The sequence below is a fragment of the Octopus sinensis genome, linkage group LG17, assembly GCF_006345805.1.
Source record: "Octopus sinensis linkage group LG17, ASM634580v1, whole genome shotgun sequence".
Lineage (NCBI taxonomy): Eukaryota > Metazoa > Mollusca > Cephalopoda > Octopoda > Octopodidae > Octopus > Octopus sinensis.
In genome coordinates, this window is record NC_043013.1 from 4,048,028 (window position 1) to 4,067,982 (window position 19,955).

At 37.9% G+C, this 19,955-nt stretch overlaps 1 long non-coding RNA gene across 1 annotated transcript in view; it reads left to right on the forward strand.

Moving 5' to 3' along the window:
* The window catches only part of LOC118766679, an 18,563-nt gene extending 275 nt beyond the window's left edge, over positions 1-18,288 (forward strand). Inside the window, exons 2-3 of the long non-coding RNA XR_005002601.1 lie at positions 8,603-8,606; positions 18,274-18,288. This is a non-coding gene — a long non-coding RNA (uncharacterized LOC118766679). The remainder of the gene's footprint in view (positions 1-8,602; positions 8,607-18,273) is intronic.
* The last annotated feature ends 1,667 nt before the right edge of the window (positions 18,289-19,955 follow it).

Consider the following 19,955-nt stretch of genomic DNA (forward strand, 5'->3'; position numbering starts at 1 on the left):
TACTAGGATATAAAAGATAAGTTCTGGGGTCGATTTCTTCGACTAAAAACCCTTCAAGGCGGTTCTCCAGCATGGCTGAAGTCATGTGACTGAAACAAGTCGCGTATAAGTCTTTGGTTGTCCCACCTCCACTGCTTCACAACCGGTGTAGGTGTGCTTACGTCTTCGTAACCTACCGGATCGGTAAAAATCCGACGGAATAAGTACCTGGTTTAAAAGCAAGCTCCTTATCATACAACCACGCCGATATATAATATATCTATATATATTATATATATATATATATATATATGTAAACACACATCATCACCACACACATACACACACACACACACACACACACACACACACACACACACACACACACACACACACACACACACACACATCTTTGAACTTTTTTTCAACATCTCAAATGTAAGATTTTTTTCTCAGAAGCTTGAGGTTCGTCTCATCCGACGATCAAATCAATCCACAAACATTACTTTGGAACACCGAGCCCCTAGAAACTGCTGTTGGGTTTGTGATGCTTTTCTCCAACCCCTTTAATTCTCGATATTATTTCTTTTCTGTGTAAGTCGGACATTTTCGTATGTAAACATATGAAGTCTGATCAATAATCATCGGTACTGTTGGTATCATAGTAACGAAGCTAAAATACGCAGAGTGAAGCCGCACGGCACAGATTGACCTTGACCTCTGCTGTGCATGCGCACAAAAACTTGAACGTCCTAGCTAACTTCCGCTGTTTACAGTAGTGCTTGAAAGAAAGGTGTGTAGCATCTGATCGTCACATTGAGCAGGACAGAGAAAGTGGTCATGGTGATACTTGCTCAGAGGCCGACGCAAAGTTGCAGAAAGTGTATGGAGAAGAGTGTATGAGCTGCACAGAAGTGTACTAGTGGTTCAGACGTTTCGAAGATAGCAGAAAAATGTCGATATTAACGAATGTTTTGTGAGACCCGCAACCGGCAGAACTGAGAAAAACATCGCAGATGTGCGCGCAGCTGTGAGGGGAAATCGTCGAATCACCATCCGTGAGTTATCAGAGGATGTGCAGATTAGTTACGGTTCAGTTCAGTCCATTATCACTGAAGATTTGGGTATGAGACGCGTGTTTGCTCAGTCTCTGCCAAAACTGCTTTCAGCTGACCAAAAAGACACTCGGGTTTCAGTTACACAAGATCTTGATTGTGTCATCCTTGAGAACAATGAAATTTTTCGTGGTAGATTTGAAAAATTAGAATGTATAAGCACGGGGCACATACTGGATTGCCTCTTGTATATATATTTAATCTAAGGTGTACCTGCTGAAGGAGGCTTCGCCTAGCAAATTATTTTATTTGTTAAAAAAAGTCTGAAATCATTGATCCAGGAGTTAGATGGTAAATGTTTTTATTTTTCATTCCCTTCGATATTTTATCTCTAATAGTGGTTCGGAATTTAACAGTCCTCTCTAGCGTGTAGGTATTCCTATGATGGATACCTCTTATGTGTTTAAGTGTGCACTGTATAATATATATATATAATATATATATATATATATATATAATATATATATATATATATATATATGCAAACACACACGTATAAAACACGTGTACACGAAGTACGATCATTGCTAGAAATAGCAGCGAGTAAGTTTACGGCGCTAGCGCCGTAAACTTACAGGCTGCTATTTGTGTACACCTGGTTAATATATTTATAATTCTACCTATGTGGTGCTTTATATGTTGCTGGATATTAATATTAGTTTAAATAACATTTATATTTCCATGTATACACACACACACACACACACACACATACACACACACGCATACACACACACGCACACTCACACACACACACCACATATAGGTAAAATATTAATGCGTGCGTGTGTTGCATAATAATATTTTCAGGATTAAATATAAGACAGCAAACAGAAATACACAGATTCATTATATGTTCATATGTTCATTTACTACACGGTTTTTGAATTATATATATATATATATATATATATAATATAATATATATATATATATACAGGTATATCATATTTTCCGTTTGCTGTCTTCCTATATATATAATGTATGTATATTATATATATATAATATATAGATATATATATATATCTATATATATATATATATATATATAATATATACACACACACACACACACACACACACACACACACACACACATATATATATATATATATAAAGATTCAACATTATAATCTACAACCAATCGTGTAGATGCTATTCACTGCCTTACCGTAACTAATATGGTATCTCATGCTGAAGGCGGCGAGCTGGCAGAAACGTTAGCGCGCCGGGCGAAATGCTGAGCGGTATTTCGTCTGTCGTTACGTCCTGAGTTCAAATTCCGCCGAGGTCGATTTTGCCTTTCATCCTTTCGGAGTCGATTAAATAAGTACCAGTTACGCACTGGGGTCGATGTAATCGACTTAATACCTATGTCTGTCCTTGTTTGTCCCCTCTGTGTTTAGCCCCTTGTGGGTAATAAATAAATAGGTATCTCATGCTTCTGAATTTAAAATACATAAATATCAAAAGCATATTAATATTATGAGATGTCTTAAAACCGATGCAATTTGAGCATAGAATTCAAAATTGCTTAGTTTTTGATTTAGGAAAAATGCGCTGTAATTTAGAAGGGAAACAGGAAGTCTAATGGTTATTCCGTTCACAAGTTATTAATATATGAATAGAACAAATTTGTTTCAGCCGGGGATTACAACTATATTGCTATGAGGGAGCTCGAGTTTAGAATGGAGTCGTCGCTCGACCTCCTATAAACACTTGCGAAATCACCCTAAAATTATACCCCATCATCTTAAATATGGGGAAACAGGAGATAATATAGTTATATATGCACTGAAACAGATGGGTTGGTCACGGCTGTGTGCCTGCTTAATCAACGTTGAGTGGGATTAAACAACGGCAATTGTAATTGGTGCTGTTGAAACTTGTTTTCACTGACTATGTTCAGAATACCGAGAAAACGATATTGATTTCTGACATTAAAACGAGACCACACATTCTTGGGGAGGGTAGATTTAATTAAATGGGCCTCACTGTTTGACAGCTATTTCATTTTATTGATCCGGAATGATGAAAGGCAAATTCTCTCCCAACAGAATTTGAACCTAGAAAGTAAAGATGTCAAACTACAAGGAATGTTTTTCCGACGTCTAACGATTCTGCCAGTTCCTCAGGCTTCGAGACTATTAAAAATAAAATACTCCGATCATTTCTCATGTAGATTGATTGTATTCTGATTTACTTCCTAATTAACTGTCGGGACTTGGAGTCGGATGAAATATAATAAAATATCTTTAAGAATTGGTTCTGCAATTGTAGGTAAATAAGGCTTTGTGCGCTCAGTTTTTGTTATTTACTACTGTTTTTATTTAACTAAGGGTCAGGTTGAACGAACTCGTAATCAAAAACCTTCCAACCTTCGCTGTTCCATTCTATGCCCAATGCATTCTTTCTTTTGAAGGACTCTAGGTCCGCTTCTATTTACCTTTCTTTCTTTCTTTCTTTCTTTCTTTCTTTCTTTCTTTCTTTCTTTCTTTCTTTCTTTCTTTCTCTGTCTCTGTCTGTCTCCCTCTCTCTGTCTCTCTTTCTGTCTCTTTCTCTTTGTCTCTGTCTCTGTCTCTCTCTCCCTCTGTCTCTCTCTCTCCTCTCTCTCTCTCTGAATTCGCTCACACAGACAATTTCTTTATTAATTATGAGGTTGAGAAAAAGAGGGGGTCGATACGAGCTGACACAGACATCTGCTCGCACACATTCACAATAGAAACAATGACCCCCCCCCAAAAAAAAAACCAAAAACAAAAGCATCGCAGAAACGACGAATTCCCTGCGCGCGGATAACTTTTTCCCAAAATTAAAGTGTGGCTTACAATGCGTTGCTTACTCATGCTTTTTTATTGAAATGAATTTATTTTAAGTATCACCATTATAGGTATTTATACACCGGTGAAATTAAGATATCAACTCTCGAATCCATCGGTGTACACACATACACACACACATACACACACACACACCACACACACACACACACACACACACACACACACACAGAGGCACGCACGCGCACACATACATTCGCATATCTCTATGTATTTATGTATGTACGTATGCATGTATGTATGTCTGTATGCATACGTGTCTACGCGCATAAGTTCATCATGATCTATGCGTATGAAAAACAGAAGTGAACAAAATAATATGATCATTTGCTAATCGGGAAATTTGTAAGTTCGATTGTTTTATAATTTAAAAAATATATATAATCAAGCCAAATGTTCAACATTTTGAGCCACTCATCCAATGAGTATTTCTGCCAAATGTAGTGAAAATTTGTTCCGCTGTTTTCCAGTAATTTTGCAAAGACACAGACAAACAGATAAAGAAGAATGATTACTATACTCTGCTTTCGCTTGCGTGCGCAGAGTAAATGTCTCGCAGATATAACGAAATTACTTTTTGCGTATAAAACGTCTTTCGATAAATATAAAATGAATTTATGTTTAGACATATGATGACATAGGCGCAAGAGTGGCTGTGTGGTAAGTAGCTTGCTAACCAACCACATGGTTCCGGGTTCAGTCCCACTGCGTGGCATCTTGGGCAAGTGTCTTCTGCTATAGCCCCGGGCCAACCAATGCCTTATGAGTGGATTTGGTAGACGGAAACTGAAAGAAGCCTGTCGTATATATGTATATATATATATATGTATGTGTGTGTGTGTGTTTGTGTATCTGTGTTTGTCCCACTAGCATTGCTTGACAACCGATGCTGGTGTGTTTACGTCCCCGTAACTTAGCGGTTCGGCAAAAGAGACCGATAGAATAAGTACTGGGCTTACAAAGAATAAGTCCCGGGGTCGATTTGCTCGACTAAAGGCGGTGCTCCAGCATGGCCGCAGTCAAATGACTGAAACAAGTAAAAGAGAGTAAAAGAGTCATATAATGAATTCACAATCAAAAGACACTATGGAATACAATCATATACTTATTAAAGTATACAAAAGATATTAAATGTTTACGCCCCGAGCAAATCTCAAGTGACTAGCTATCGTTAGTAAAGCAACTGTCGTGATGCCGTCTTCATATATAAGTGTATTTTAAGATTTCGTTTAAGTGTAGCGATATTAGTAACCTGCCGTTAGTATTCAGCGCACATATGCGTCAGTGTAAAACCTAAGGTGAGTACAGAGCATGAAATGAAATTAAAGAAACGAGCATGGTACAGGGATCATGTCAGGAAACAGGGATCACGAAATCGTATCGTCGGTAGCCAATCTCTCGTTGATCACATAATCACGTAATCAACTTTATTGGCCTACAACTGTTTACCTATTTGGGGAAACATTTAAATACATATGTATTTAAATGTTTCCCCAAATAAACATGCACTTCATTTTAGAAACCTCGTGAATATCTATCTATCTATCTATCTATCTATCTATCTATCTATCTATCTATCTATCTATCTATCTATCTATCTATCTATCTATCTATCTATCTATCTTTCTTTCTTTCTATTTATCTCTCTCTGATCTGGAATAGAGAAAGAAACTATGCACATCAGTTGAGAAGTTAGTGGAAATAAGTTGCCCAGCATAGGTTAATAATGTTGACGTTTCCCTAAACGTGTTTATTTCTCGCCCAGTTGTTCGTAGATTTGCCAAGTGCCAAATCTACGAAGCACAGTTTATAAGGGGTCAGTTGACCACTTCATATGGTGTTTTAACTCAGAAAGACAACTATGTAGAATTGAAGAATGTACGGGACGCCGGTCCGTCGCAGGTGAGCTGTAAGAGGAAAGAGTGAGAGAAAGTTGTGGCAAAAGAGTCAGCAGAAGTTTCGCCATTACCTTCTGCCGGAGCCGCGTGGAGCTTAGGTGTTTCGCTCATAAACACACACATCGCCGGTCTGCTTTAGATATCCAGAAATTCACATCAATCCATAAATACGGACACGACTATTCTGCTGATGTTGTCCAGATTCCAATGAAAGAGTCTTGTTTCTAGGCTAGGAACCAACTTTTCTCAGTAAGAAAATCGAAATATGAAACACGTACACACACACACACACACACACACACACACACACACACACACACACTCATGCACACACACACACACATACACACACACATGCACATACACAGATACACACACACTCAAACACATACGCGCACACACATATACGTACACTCATGCACATACACAGATACACGCACATACAGACACGCATGCGCATATATACATAAATACATACTTAGAGATTCTCTATCGTAAGAAAATTTAAAAGTAAAAACGGGAGAACATTAACGCGAAGTTCAAATTGGCATTTATGTATATACACACACACACGCACACGCACATCTACATACACACATCTACATACACATATACACACACATAAACACATACACATACACATACACACGCGCACTAAACATTTGTATATTAGCACGATGAGGAAAAAATAGAACTTTGAAAGAAAGGGGAGTGTTTATTTCTCGCCCAGTTGTTGGAGTTGTCGGCCAAGTGCCAAATCTACGAAGCACAGTTTATAGGGGTCAGTTGACCACTTCATATGGTGTTTTAACTCAGACTGGCAATCCAATCAATCGCCAAACTGTCTCCTATTTACAACAACCCCATTTCATTTCACACTGCTTTCAATCCATTTTATATTCTCGCTTCTTTATTCATTATATTCAAATATATATATATATATAAAAAAGAACTGGATGAGAAAATGTTGAAGAAAATATAATAAAATAATCACGTATACATTAATGCACGCACAGTTGTATACACGCACGGTCGTATACACACACACAAACTTACAACGACTTGCAGCTGAATGAAAAAGCATAGATACTTGTTTCGTATTATCCTAGTGAGTTGCTTGCTTTCGTTTTTATTCGTTTTTCTCTGAAATTGTAATTATATATAATACTAGCAGTATCGCCCGGCGTTGCTCGGGTTTGTAAGGGAAATAACTATATAAGCATTTTTTAGAGATGTAAAGTAAAATAGCCATCTCAATTTGGCTAACCACAAAGGGGGGGGGGGTGTACTGTAGCTTTTTACGTTCTGAGATTTAATAATAAATTTTTAGAGAGTTACTTCCCTTATATATGCCAAAAATGCATTAAAAATGGGAAAATTGATGGTAAATTCTTTTTAAAATCGTAGACTCATCGTAGACGTGCTCTAATACCCAGAAGGGCTCGATATGAATCACGACTATAAGATACCCGGTTTTGGTTAAACTGCACCGCAAAATGTGGGAGTAGTTAGGAATCTAAATCGTAGGAGACAGACACACAACTTCACTTTTATATATAAAGATTTCAGATTAAATTTCATCGCAGCATGTACACAAGATAAAATGTCATAGAAGAATAATTGTTTTGAATAATTAAAAGACACTGTCCATCGTCTTTGTGGTTGCTCGTCTTGATTCAAGTAATAACCAAACCTTCCTCAGAGCATACTCGATCATTTTAAGGGCTAACCAATAACAATGACCAATAATATTTAGAGTTAATATCTTCATATCTTTTCATCTTTTCCTTTCTGTCGAAGAGCGTAGGCTCGAAACATAAAAGACTTTCTCACTTTCCGAGCGTTAAACTAATACATCTATTTGTTGTTTACACACCCGTCTTCGTCTTTTGATTTTTTTTTTTGTAATTTCTCACTATATATATATATATATATATATATATATATATATATATATATATATATATATATATATATTAAGGTATGTAGAAAAATACAACATGGACAAGAACGTATAACTCTTAGAAGACGATACAATAAACACGGACAGGACATTCGAAACCCTCAGTCTTCAGTCAAGAACCGATCATCGTAGTAATTTCGGCTGATTAATCTTGAGATTACTAGATCACGGCCAGCCCTCCAAGAAAAATAAGCAACGAGCATTAGAAAAACTAAGCTGGAGCGTAGATTTCCTGGAAGAAGGATCGAATGCATACGGACCCCAGGACAGCAAAAGGAACGAATATAAAAAAACAAAAAAATAATGGAATACAGAAACATGAAATACAGAAGCATTAACGGTGAAAACAACAACAAGTGTCTTACGACTGATAACAAGCAAACAAATTTTTTCTCTGGCGCGAGGAAAGGAGCCTTATCGGCGATGCCTATAGCGGCGGACGAAAAACAACGATGTTAACACGACGCTGGTCAGAAGCTGAAAGGCAGATTTCGGCCAGCAGTCACGTGACAGAGAGAGAGAAAAGAAAAGAAAGAGAAGCAACGGAAGAGAGAGAGAGAGGAGAGAGAGAGAGAGGAGGGACAAACGCAACAAAGAGAGAGAAGAGAGAGAAAAGAAGGAATCAGAGAGGAGAAGGATGGGGGTGTCGAAGATTGACCTGTGAGTGCAGAGCGAGACAAAGAAATAGGAGGGTAGTGGAAGATTAGACCAAAGAATCAGAGGAAAGAGAAGAGAAAAAGAGGATGAGTAGAGAGAGAAGGGGACAGATCAAGTAAAAGTGAGAGAGAGAGAGAGAGACAAACAAAGAGTCGTACCAGTTATTAAGAATATGTGCTCACATTAATGTTAAGAGGGTACGTGGCGCCTGGAAATATGTTAAGGTATGTAGAAAAATACAACATGGACAAGAACGTATAACTCTTAGAAGACGATACATAAACACGGACAGGACATTCGAAACCCTATATATATATATATATATATATATATGTATATGTATGTATATATGTAACAACACACACACACACACATATATATATATATAATATATATATATATATATATATATATATATATGTATATATATTATTATATATATATATATATATATATATACACACATATATATATATATACACACACACACACATATATATATATATACATATAATATATATATATATTATATTATATATATACATACATACATACATACATACATGCATACATATATAGGCACAGGAGTAAGTGTGTGGTAAGAAAAACAATTTCTAGAACTGGATACAGGGCGCTCGACCGAAATCCACCATTGCATAGAGTTCCACAAATTATATTTATGTGTATCTTTCAAATGCCTTCACTTTGGCGCGCTGGGATCGGAAATTACTCTGCAGTTAATAAACTACAGCAGTCAATTTACCGGTTAGAGAAATCAAATAAGGGTAGAAATTGATATTAATCAATTAAAACCAGTGGTCTAGTATATTTTTAAAAATCCGAAGATTAAAAATTTTTTTACACACAAAATTTAGAGGATTGACCACTAAAAGTGGACAGCCTGTATACTAGAAATAGACGTCAAAATCGCCATTTTCCACGGTCGCCATTTTCGTTCGAGCGCCCTGTATCTAGTTCTAGAAATTGTGTTTCATAAACGACAGACTATGCTGATGATCTTGCAGATGTTTATGTATTCATATACGTAAATTATTAACAAGTGAAACTAATTAGTACATAGGTAATCGTTTTTTATTTCGTATATTTTCCTTTGTCTTGCTTATTTTTACGCTTTGGTTTTTTGTTGAATTTTTTCTTGAGAACACGTTCTCCGTGGAAAATGATTTTGACATCTATTTCTAGTATACAGGCTAACTACTTTTAGTGGTCAATCCTCTAAATTTTGTATGTAAAAAGATTTTTAATCTTCGGATTTTTTATATATACTGGACCTCTGGTTTTAATTGATTAATATTGATTTCTACCCTTTAATTATATATATATATATATATATTATATATATATATATATATATATATATATAATATATATATATATTATATATATATATATATATATAGCTTTCCCGTTCTGCAACAAACAGCAGAACAGGAAAATTCCGAGTTCTGGAGTCTGCTGAGAAAGGATACAAACAAGGGGCATCACATTATTAAGTTTTGGTTCATAATTCCGTTAAATGCAGATTTCAAAATTTCGCACTAGGGTGCCACGAATGGCTTTCGTCCCTTTGCGATTCAGCTCAGGTTTGACAACACAATCTTTGTGTCTTGTGTTGAAGAATAGGTTGAAATTGTCTAGTTGGTGACGCGCAAACACGCGCCATCTCAAACTGATATATTCAATATGACCTCCATCTCGTGCAATATATCACAAATGGATAGGTAAAGGACCTGATATGGGTGAAACTTTGATCAATCTAGATCAATCGAAATCTTTCAATAGAGTCAACTACCAATACTTGGCAACTGCCTTTCCACAAAAATGAGAAAACTAGTTCTTACTTTCTTCCTTTTACCTAGTTTGGCCTTACTCAGAATAGGCAGTGCGAATGCACTTGGTCTGGGGTCACCCCTGAAGCGGTGTCACACTCCCCAAGGAACTTAGCTCAGTATATAGATAAATGTCGGCTATCAGCGAGATCAGAATTTCTGAGGAACGCTTCTTTCACGCCCACCTCGCTGGCTACGAAATGTACGCATCTCCTGGGCAACTGGAATAGAGAGATGCAGCCATTGAGATATATCGGAAGGGTCTGGCTCTCCCGATAGCAATCACCTTCTTGGGCCCTAAAGTTGAGATGGTAGTGTTTGACCTGACCAGTAGCGAAGTACATACGTTCTGAGTTGTAGCCTCCTGAATCCCCCCAAAAGGGCTGGTGGTCAGTTTCATTTGGCAACTGCCAGGAAGCCGCGAGCATTTGACGTCATTCTAGGTACTATATACCCTGCCTAGGCTCTCGCTTGGCCCATGATGGTACTTTTGTTAAAAGAGACAAGCTGGGAGAAAAACGGTCTGAGCGACTACACGGATTCACCATAAAAACCCCCCACTAGATACGTCATAATATCAGCACATATATGCGCATCACTAGCTACAGCATACCCAAACCACCACGTGGCGGGTGTTGACAGCTGGTGAACCGTTTGACCGGTGGTACGCGTTACTTTCAGAAAGTCAAAAGAGCAGACGCTCCAGTCTGGTCAGATGTAAGCAATGCACAACGATCAGGCGGTAGCATGAAGGAAGCAATGTAAGCATTCGCCACCTCTGCTTGACCCTCCAGGAATGGGAAGCACTCCGTCGGTTACGACGACGAGGGTTCCGGTTGATCCGAATCAACGGAACAGCCTGCTCGTGAAATTAACGTGTAAGTGGCTGAGCACTCCACAGACACGTGTACCCTTAACGTAGTTCTCGGGGATATTCAGCGTGACACAGAGAGTGACAAGGCCGGCTCTTTGAAATACAGGTACAACAGAAACAGGAAGTAAGAGTGAGAGAAAGTTGTGGTGAAAGAGTACAGCAGGGATCACCACCATCCTCTGCCGGAGATTCGTGGAGCTTTAGGTGTTTTCGCTCAATAAACACTCACAACGCCCGGTCTGGGAATCGAAACCGCGATCCTATAACCGCGAGTCTGCTGCCCTAACCACTGGGCCATTGCACCTCCACTCCTCCAGGAATAGCTCATTTCTCAATGGAATAGGCCGTCCTTTACGCCGAGTATCAATCTCACCAAAGTCAACTTTACTTTAAATTCTTCTAGATGGATAACCCAATAGTCAAGAGCTTGGGTCGATATAACCGAGTGCATCTCTCCCATGGTTGAGGTTTTCTGCCTACATTAGAAAGTAGTTAGGCTCAGTGAAATTTTGCCCATACTAGAAAACAGTATTTACGCTTGGAAAAATTTGTGCATGTGTGTGTTTTGTGGTTGTTTGTCTTTTCATTGCTAATGGTTAAGTCAATATTGTCATCCTTATCTGTTACAAGCACTATTTTTCTTTGTGTGTTTGTTCGGCGATGTTAGCTTTCTTTTATTTTTCTTTCTTTTTCAAATCTATGCTAATACTTTATTCACAAATATGTCTTAGCTGGGAGTTTATTTGTTTATATTGGTACTATCATCGCTGTGGCAAGTACATCTTTCTGCAAACCACCATATAAAGCGCCTTGTTGAAACAGAATCAACAAAAAAAAAAAAAGAATTCAACAAAACTGTTCAAAAATAACAACAAAACTGAGCAAAAGATAATGAAAGCAAACTTCTCGTCTCCGCTTGATAGGACAAAGTGAAAGCCAAAAAATCGCCAAATTCGTCAAAACAGGAGTAGATGTAAACACATCTTGTCAGGACAACGACAACTAGAACAGCAACAGAAATCTCAGCAGTAACAACAACAACAGTAAGTTAGTTGATTAAATCTACCCAAGATAATAATAATAATAATAATGATAATGATAATCATAATTCTGATTTATTGGCCACAAGGGCAAACAAAAATCAAAGAAAACGTAAGGGCAAATACAAGAGAAATCCTCTTTTCTATCGGCACAAAGCCTGACATTTTGGAGGAGAGGGAAGTCGATTCAACTGGTACTCATTTGATCGATCCCGAAAGGCTTTTAAGACATAAACAATTTTTAAAACATTAGAAGAGCAATTTGAAGGTATTTAAACAATATTTCGGATCTTTTGGGTTTGAACGGCAGTTTTTAACATAATTTCTAGGTAATTAAAAAATGTTAAGCTTCGTATACTGGTAGAATGTGTTTATAAAACATCTTTTTCTCTTGGCTTTATTGAGAAAATTCTATAGTTTGTAATCAGTGACGTCTATTGAGTTAAAAAACATTCTGTGCCGTATGAATATGTCCCTCGTTTAAGAAACAGATTGGGTTTATTTACATTTGTGAAGAAAAAAAAGATACCCTTCCCCCACCCCTAACTCTAACTCTAACCCTAACCCTAACCCTAAAAGAGATTGAAATGCAATAGATCGATTCTAGGGTCATAATTATGGGTGACAATTTCATATGACACCGCTAGAAAAAACTGTCGTTCAAACCGAAAAGATCCAATATTTCCACGGCGGCTTCATCTCTCGTTTTCTTCATTTTTAACCATTCATTCCTGGTTAATTTACATATGAAGCAGTGGTTGAATTTACTAATAATATATATTGTGTAGTGATAACAACGACGAAACGTCGTTATTTGTCACTCCGAGAAAGAGACCTGATTTGAGTTGTCTGGCTCGACTATGACTGACTTTCAGGTGTTTTTAACACCAGGCGCACTGAAAGTATATATTCTCTTACGCCTATAATGCAGCCGAACCACGAACTAACAACACACACACACACGTACGCGCGAACACACGCGCACACACGCGCACACACACCACATACACATGACGGGCTTCTTTTAGTTTCCGCCTACTTAATCCACTCACAAGTCCTTGGGTGGTCCGAGGCTACAGTAGAAAACCCTTGCCCAAGCTGCCACGCAGTGGGACCGTTTACAGAACTATGTGGTTAAGCCACTTCTGTGCCATATATATATGTGTGTATGTGTGTGTTTGTCCCCCACCACTGGTTGAAAACCGTGGTTGGTTTGTTTATGTCTCCATACTCAAGCGGCGGTCGGCCAAAGTGATCGATACAATAATTACCAGGTTTAAAAAAAAGTAAGTACTAAGGTCGATTCGCTCGACTAAAAATTTCTCTAGGTGGTGACCCAGCATAGCCGCAGTCTAATAACTGAAATAAGTAAAAAATAGAAGAGATAAAAGATATATATATATGTCTTCCGCATTCTTATTCTATTGTGGTGCATTCACCATCACTACAGTCATCGTCGCCATTATCACCTGAATTATTTTTCACGGCTACAATGATTTAGCCGGAAATACTTAATTCATCGTTCTTTATTTTTTTAAAAACTGTAACCCCCTCCCCACAATCTCCAATCCATTGCTATCACCAACACAAACGCAAACAGAGTCACCACTATGACTACCAAGCACAACAAGAGCATCAATATCAACATGCACGGCAGATATAAAAGTCAGACAAAGAAAAAGAACATGTAAATAAAATCCTGTCGTTAAAAAAATATCTACAAAACAACAATAGTCATTATTTGTTTTATTATTCTCAGTATCATTTCTTGACACAACAACAGTGGATTCAGTTAGTTGTTGAAAGGATAACAGGAACCCTTCAAAATATATCCTTCCACTGCCTATACTAAAGGGAAAGAAACTAAAAACATTCAGTGTTTATTTTTGGTTACTGTAAACCTTAAGAACTAAGGAATTCAGAAAGAAAAAAAGCCCGCTTTATTTTAAATGGCATTTTATTTATGTTTGCTACTTCATTTGTTGTCGCTTTGCAACAATGAGAGAGAAGACGCATGTATTTATCTATTTGCACGCACACGCTAGCGCACACAGACACATACGCACACACACACGTATATATATATATATATATATATATATATATATATATATATATATATATATATATATATATATACATAAATATATATAAATATACAATTTATAAGTAAGGGCAAAAGAAAAAAATTCCTATGCCAAAATATACCGAAAAAAGACACAACGTCAATTAAATGGTTATTGACGTTGTGTCTTCTTTCGGCATATTTTGGTATTAGAAATTTTTTTCTTTTGCCCTTACGTATAAATTGTTTATAAATTTAACCTTTAAAAGTATTTTTTAATATGCTGGCCATAGATAGAATTTTTTTCGAAAAATGTTATCCTACATTAGATGTGTATATATATATATATAAAGAGAGAGAGAGAGAGAGAGAGAGAGAGAGAGAGAGAGAGAGAGAGAGAGAGAGAGAGAGAGATTAGGGATTGAGGGAATAATTATAATCCTGGCCATCACCTCATTAGCTCATCATGCCGGATCTTGCCTATCGTAGTATTTCCAAAATCAAAAGGAGATCCGTAAGACTTCGACTGATATAAATGGAAACAGTACACGCCTCCAGGGTAAGATCCAACAGGCTTAATATAAACCCGCAGGGTGAATGATAGAAGTAATAATTAAAGGAAGAACAGAGAAGGGCAAATTAACACCACAATAATAATCTTTTCTACTCTAGGCAAAAGGCCAGAAATTTTGGGGGATTGGCGCAGTCGATTAGATCGACCCCAGTACGCAACTGTTGCTTAATTCATCGGCCCCGAAAGGATGAAAGGCGAAGTCAACCGTCTCGGAATTTGAACTCAGAACGTAGCGGCAGACGAAATACAGCTAAGCATTTCGCCCGGCGTCCTAACGATTCTGCTAGCTCGCCGCATTTTGTATAATAATAATAATAATAATAATAATAATAATAATAATAATAACCCCATACAAGGAATTTATAGATATTTTAATGCATTGCTACGCGCGTTTCCACAAATCCCACGTTTCTTATGATCGTAGTCCGTATTTCCTGGATGATTAATGTACAGCCCGTAGTATCCATGGGCATTGGTTGGATCATAATCATGTGTTCATTTTCTTAGGTGATATGGCAGCAACAGAATAGCTGTACTTGCTGATTCTACCACATCGGAATTCACTGAGGGGGCCCCTGCTGTGACTAAAGTAAAACCTATGAAACACACTACCCATCCTGACATCTGCATACTCAAATATGAAAATAAATCTAAAACCAGCACACACACCTCCCTCTCCTTTATAATCACCATTCTTTTCTCTCTTTCCATCACTTTCTACTCCTCCCCACCAAATCCACACGGAACTGCCCACATACCCCCAATCAAACCTTCATTGGTCAAAATTGATAAACAACTTTCAGTTATACATTCGCTGCCTTCAACGTTAATGCCAAATCGCCTGAAGAAATAAACGCATGAATATGATCTACTCGATGTCCAAGGATATATTACGGGCAGTACTGTAATCATCTCAGGAATACGGACTGTGATCGTAAGAAAGATGTGATTTGCGCAAACGCACATAGCGATACATTAGAATATTTATAAATTCCTTCCATGGAGTATTATTATTATTATTATTATTGGGGAGGCGCAATGGCCCAGTGGTTAGGGCAGCGGACTCGCGGTCATAGGATCGCGGTTTCGATTCCCAGACCGGGCGTTGTGAGTGTTTATTGAGCGAAAACACCTAGGCTCCGGCAGAGGATAGTGGTGATCCCTGCTGTACTCTTTCACCACAACTTTCTCTCACTCTTACTTCCTGTTTCTGTTGTACCTGTATTTCAAAGGGCCGGCCTTGTCACTCTGAATATCCCCGAGAACTACGTTAAGGGTACACGTGTCTGTGGAGTGCTCAGCCACTTACACGTTAATTTCACGAGCAGACTATTCCGTTGATTCGGATCAACCGGAACCCTCGTCGTCGTAACCGACGGAGTGCTTCCAAAATCCAATTATTATTATTATTATTATTATATTATTATTATTATTATTATTATTATTATTATTATTTATTGCATTTATCCTACATTATATTGACATAGCTCGCTACAACCCCATAAAAATGCTATAAGTATTATGATGGCTGTAGCCGGCATAATAAAATAGGAGCGTGTTACTAATAGTTTGTTGTTTCTGAGGACAAGCAAAATAATGAATTATAACATGTGTAACAGCTCCGCATAGTCATCACGCACAAGCCACATAGCATAACGAACTAAAAATTGAATGAAAGAAGAAGCGCAACAAGTCGAGAAGGAAGCATATAGAAAATGTGGAAAAATAATAAAATAATAAAAAATCAGTAAAAAGGTAAAAGGGTTATCTCCCTTAAACCTTAAATTACAAGGCTGGAAAAAATAACGACAAATTAATCAGATGTCAGCAGAATTTTCCAGTTCTTCAAAAGGAACTTAGGCATATATGTACAATCGCTGAAATTTTCAGATCTAGGGTTCAGTAATGAGTTAGAGATTTTGTGAAAGGTAGGAGAGTCCAGTTTGCTGGACATTGTGTAGAGCTGAAAAAGAAGTAATTTCTACTCTTCTCCTCTGGACGCCATCTACTCGCAATACCAGAGGGCGCACACTCTCCTACCTTGATGTAATCTCCAGGGATACAGGCATCCAGCAACAGGACCTCCGTAATGCCATGATGGGCCGTGAAGTCTGGCGTAGCATGGTAAATTCCATTGTCTCGACCACGGTCGAACAATAATGATGATGAGAGATCTTAGATCCGAAAAGTATCTGAGCTCTTTCAGCTAAGCACAGCTTACATTTATTTGATGCGTTAACATAAGGTGTGGGTTTCCCCATTATTTCCCGCTTAATCGTATGAGGATAAGTCTTCTTATCGGTTGTATTATCATCTAACGTTGCAGTAATTACCTCATATATGACAGATTTAATTGTACATCGCTGGTCATCCTTTAGGGGTCGAAAAAAAAGTAACAGTTGAGTCGATGTAATCCACTTACATCTTCCCCTGAAATTGCTGGTTTTGTACTGTGCCCCAGCATAGCCAGTCAAATGACTGAAACAATTATAAGAGCAAAAGCGTATCTATCTATCTATCTATCTATCTATCTATCTATCTATCTATCTATCTATCTATCTATCTATCTATCTATCTATCTATCTATCTATCTATCTATCTATCTATCTATCTAACATCTCTGCAACAAGTGGTGTCTGCATATACAGATGGCTATATATTCATACTGTGGAGGCGCAATGGCCAAGTGGTTAGGGCAGCGGACTCGCGGTCGTAGGATCGTGGTTTCGATTCCCAGACCGGTTGTTGTGAGTGTTTATTGAGCGAAAACACCTAAAAGCTCCACGACGCTCCGGCAGGGGGTAGTGATCCCTACTGTACTCTTTCACCACTCTTTCTCTCACTCTTTCTTCTGTTGGCCTGCTCGCTTAGCCAGCGGGGTGGCTTTATTCGAAGGCTAAAACAATGCGAACGCATTGTGACCAGCGATGTGTAGCAACATCTGATGGTCTGGTCGGTCACGTGACCACGTGATATATTCATACTACATAAGCGTTAGGACAATTGGTATAGAGTGGAACATGTGGTCATCACCAATGGATCACATTGGAGATGGTAAGGGTTTACCTCACCGCTAGCGATATAAACGAGAGTATATTTTGCACCCAAACCCAATATGAGAGTTTTTCTTATTGTAACTGCCGCAGTATACTTTGTTCTAACAGAACATCCATGTTTAAATGGGGATAAGTATGACGTCTTGTAATACATGGTATGTGTGTGTGTGTGTGTTTGTGTGTATGTTTATGTATGTATATGTGGATGCATGTATGTATATAGAAGTATGTGTCTATGTGTGTACGGTTCTGTGTGTGTGTAGAATAGTATTGTTATTTTGTTCACCTATGTATACATCTTTAGAGCTCTACGTGTATACACACACACAAACACACACACACACACACAAGCATTTATATAGGTGTGTGTGTGTGTGCATGTTTGAACGTAGAATATGTGTACGCTTTTGAGAATCTCAGCATATAGACCTCTATGTTTAAAAATGAGAATGCGTGTGTTTGCAGACATGCACGTGTTTTGTGATAAAGGGATTTGCTTTAAGTTACGGAGGCCTTTCAGAGTAATAAACAACGAGAGCTGTTTCTGCTGTCTGGACCCCACACAACCATTATTCCAAACGCCATAACAATCATTAACTCACCGCTTTCGGTTCAGAATGATTATAAACAGGTAAACGCTTATGTTCTAGTGTATATCTATCAATTATTTGGTGTTTAAGGTCAGCCTAAAAGGAAAACTGTAAAACTTTTTAAAGAGAATATTAATTTGTGTATATCTACATAAAAAGCGTCGGCTGAAAAGTTTCATAGGTTGACCAAGATGCTCTCATGGAATGTGACCAAATGAGGTTTATTTTTCAATATAGTCCCCGTTGCGGTCCACACACTTCTTCATTCGGTACTACAGTGCTTTGATTCCTTTGAAGAAGCTTTCAACATTTTGGTAATAAAAAGTCATCAACAACAGATATACTTAGACATGTATGTACATATGTAATTATGATTTCAAATTTTGGCACAAAACCAGTAATTTCGGGAAGGGATTTAGTCGATTATATTGACTCCAGTACTCAATTGAAATTTATTTTATCGACCCCAATACGAAAAAAAGGCAAAGTTGACCTCAGCAGAATTTGAACTCAGAACGTAAAGACGGACGAAATGTCGCTACCCATTTTGCCCAGCGTGCTAACGATTCTACTAACTCGCCGCCTTCCCAGCATATACAATATTGATTTCAAATTTTGGCAGAAGAGTAGAAATTTATGGAGGAGTAAGACGATTACATCGACCCCAGTGTTCAACTGGTACTTATTTTATCGACCCCAAAAGGATGTAAGGCAAAGTGAACCCTGGTGGAATTTTAACTCAGAACATAAAGACGAACAAAATGCCATTAAGCATATTTGCCGGTGTGCCAACGATTCTGCCAGCTCACCGCCTTGCCAGAATGTATGATATTTCTAAAGCTGCATCACAAAGATTAAGATTCCTTTTTAGGGCCGAGAAATAAGTTTAAATCAGTTCCTGTTACTCTACGTTGTAGTCAGACGCGTATTGTCACACGCAACTAATCGAAGGTCATTCCGTTGATCAGTAGTGGTTTCGGAAGTCCTTCCATTGACTGGAAATCCTTCTTTCACCGGTTAGCTACAGACGTTGGTTTACAACCGTGTGGCTTTGTCTTTTGTTTTTATCTCTGCAACAAAGCCTCTGTTCTGAAATATTTAACTGAAACCTTCTGCACGAAAGACCTCTCATCCTATACGTCTCTTCTTTCGCCATGTTTCCTACATCTCACCTTCTTGGCCCAAGCGCAATGCTTCACCCAGCTCCTTATTCTGTGAACTTCATTCTTCTGGACATATTTTTTGAAAACCATTGCCATATAGATGCTGAAGATAACGAGTAACTGCATCAATCTAATCAGATCGATAAAGGTTTTCCGCCACTGATTGTCTTATTCAAGAAAAATCAGCTTCAAACAGAAATAGTTATCAATAGTTATCATTGCTCCAGTATTGTACTGGAGTCGGTGGCTATAAAAATAGAGATGAACTCTGTTGTTCTGATTGAAATCATT